At 30.3% G+C, this 3279-nt stretch overlaps 1 long non-coding RNA gene across 1 annotated transcript; it reads right to left on the bottom strand.

The window, feature by feature from the left end:
* Positions 1–539: 539 nt before the first annotated feature.
* On the bottom strand, positions 540–1526 carry LOC123668202. The gene is made up of 3 exons (XR_006745521.1): positions 1354–1526; positions 1102–1265; positions 540–989 (listed from the first exon to the last, which is right to left on the bottom strand). It is a non-coding gene; the product is annotated as an uncharacterized LOC123668202 (long non-coding RNA).
* Positions 1527–3279: the final 1753 nt, after the last annotated feature.

The following is a 3279-nucleotide window of genomic DNA, read 5'->3' as shown; positions in this document are numbered from 1 at the left end:
TGTGTGGGGATCGAACCCGCAACCACCACAAACCAGTGCTATGACCGTTGCGCCAACGCATTGTTCTGTATAGTATTCTATAGCTTTTTTTGTATAAAAAGTACATTATTGTCTCTCATTAATTATGAACAATATTGTGCATATTTTGATATGGTTTTATTAATTTTTTTTTCAATAAAAATCATAAAAACACCACAATTACTGTTTTTAATGATGCTTACAATATGTTTTTTCACATAATTTATAATTATAAATACAACTTTTCTAAAAGTAAATTAAGAGTCAATAAATAGTACTAAAATTATTGGAAATATATTATCCATATTATTAGACTATCTGTTAATTATTTAATTAACAAGGAGACAATATAAACGTGGCCTTTGCATTGTAACTACTATACAGGTTTACTGGCGAAGTGGTGAATTAGTATCAATATTGAGTGATAGTTAGTAGAAATGAATGATCAAAATTTGCTATATTTAATGACATAGTAGTAAAATAAAAAACAATTAAAATATCATATTTTTTTATTTCATAAAATTGCTTTATAAATGTATTTACATTATTTACAAGTTCATTTGCATACACTTAGATAATTACAAAAAAAATCTGCTACCTAAAAAACATATCTATTGACTTATAAGGTGATTTGGAATTTTTCAAAGGTAATGTAGATACTCTCTTTCTTTTCACACTACTACTAAAAGATGTACTTGATGCTTGTTTTTACTTCAGCTGTCACAGTTCTAGATGGAGCCTCGATTTAGGTGAATCTTTAAGTTTATTTTCAATTTTCACCTAATGTGTAATAGTATGAGATTTTTATTTATATTAAAAGAAATTAAAGAAAATATATCGTACCTATAGTGTATGTCAGTTCCTTCACATAAGATAGTGGCTTGCAGAGTTTCCATATTATACATTTTTATATCTTCTATAGATGATATAGTATCATCAATAGCAATTTCTGGTCGTTGAGAGAAAGAAACCTGTTGTATCAGAAATGATTATGTGAGCAAAACTTAATAAATTAGAATAAAATGCTCTTTATGCATTATGAATAGATAAAATTATTTAAAAAAGCATGAGAAAATTATTTACCTTCACTGAAAGATTATTGGAAATAGTAAAATTCATATCTTATATAATATCAACTCTTCATCACAAGCAAAATAACACCATCCTTGGATCAGTATTGAGTGAAAATGAGCATGGATCTCTTCTAGTGTAACACATGATGGTGGAGACATGTTCGAGATAATGACCTAATGTTGAAATTTATGTACAAAAAAATATTAAAATCTCGCAAATCTATAACAATATGATAAACATAATAATATCTAATTCTTTTACATTATTAGCTGTTACAATCTCTGGTGATTCCATATGATGGGGTCCTGCTGGTTGAGAATCTTCTTTTAAATTGTTACCTTGAACGATTTTTAACAAGGGTTGTGTATAATCCAGGTTTTCGATTGGTCAGTTATTAATGTCATTTTGCACTATTGGAACTTACTGTAACAAAAAAAAAAACAACTTTAAAGCAAAGTAAACAGATTTGATATTTCTTATATTTCAATATCATCTAAAAATAATAAATTTTGGCATTCAAACCTCTTCAGAAATGTCCTTTTCCAAATCCTGAGGGTTTATTGGAATGACATTGTCATTCAAAAGAGTCCACCTTTCGCGAAGGATGATAATTTCAGCTCCATTAATAATCAGTCGATCAATTTTCTTAATATCTTCTTCGCGAAAGTGCTTCTCACACACAAACTGATTTGGAGTCAATTGTTGTGATAAAGCTTTTACCCATTTTCCCTCAATACGTTATTCTGAAAGTGAATGAATAAATTTTGAGAATGTAATTACTTGCAAATCTTGTAATTAACCTTAATTTCAACAATTTCTTAAAAGTTCAATAAAGATTAATTTATTTAAAAAAACCATGATTAACTAAGCAAATAATAATTTTACATATTCAGTATTCCAATGTACAGCTATGAATCAATAACGTATAAAGATATTATTACCTTTGGTAGTTTGGTACTTGAATAAAGATGATTGACGCAAATTGTTTTTCAGTAATTCATTCTATTTTAGCGATCAGATGCTAAATCTCTTTTACATCCACGCACAATACAATGTTTCACCATTTTTTAATGTTTCTTTTGGTCAAAAATTAAAAAATTACGGAGCACGATTATTTTCTCACAAATGCCGCAAAGAAAATTTGTAAACATTGTTTACAAAATACATTATTCAACTAACTTCATTTACTTGTACTCATAAGCACATGACATAAACAGCTAACTTCACAGAGGCAACTTACCGTCAGCAGCGCATGCTGGTGGCTGAAAATGAACTACAATTATGTACAAGTTTTTAGGGACAGGCGGGCTATGCTTTAGTACGTAGCGATCGGTCTCCTTTTCTCTATGCTCCATGGTTCATCATTCATGCACTGTTCACCAGTGTTGCCGTTAGGACAATCTAGTTTGTGGCTACATCAAAGAAAAAAGTTGCCAGTTTTGTAAATAAATCACTTTCGAAACTCCGCTAGAAGTGGCTAAAGTGTGCGTTTTCCAATTACAGAGCATAATGTGACTTAGTGGAGCATAATGCTAAATTGTGCTGATGCTTAATTGGAACTTGAATTAGTTTTGAAATACACCTAAAAAAACTACGACGACTTTACTTTGAATTACTAACTATAATATACTAGCTATGCCCCGCGGTTTCACACGCTTTAATTGAAAAAAATGCGTATTGCGTATGCGTAAACATTAACAATATTGCGCTCCGTTTGACATTTTGAAATAAGTAGTATTGACGTTATGCAAAACAAAAGCACTACAACAATAGCAATACGGTCTATTTTCATTCGATCGAACCTAAATTACGTTAAAGATAAACATTCATTCGGGAATCCTCCTGCCATAATGCGGACATTATTGGTGTTGCCTAAAATTAACTATGTATTTTAGTTTGGTAGTATTGGTACCGTATGGTGGTATGTATTAGCCGGTAGACTTTTTATAGTAATAAAAATATGTATGTAGTAAAAATCTAAAAAGCAGCCAGAAGTAGCTAGATTTATTTTGGTGGCTAAAATGGATTGTTTTTTGGCTAAAACCGTTGAAAATCCGCTAGATCTAGCCACTAAATGGCTAAAACGGCAACACTGCTGTTCACTTCACTGTGCTCTTTGGTGTTACCCATAGAGTAGAATAAATATTTATGGTGTTACCAGGTTCATGAAGTTGGCATTGGAATTAT

This window comes from Melitaea cinxia, chromosome 30 (genome assembly GCF_905220565.1).
Source record: "Melitaea cinxia chromosome 30, ilMelCinx1.1, whole genome shotgun sequence".
Lineage (NCBI taxonomy): Eukaryota > Metazoa > Arthropoda > Insecta > Lepidoptera > Nymphalidae > Melitaea > Melitaea cinxia.
The sequence above is the reverse complement of the archived record's forward strand: the minus strand, read 5'-3'. Positions and strand labels throughout refer to the sequence as shown.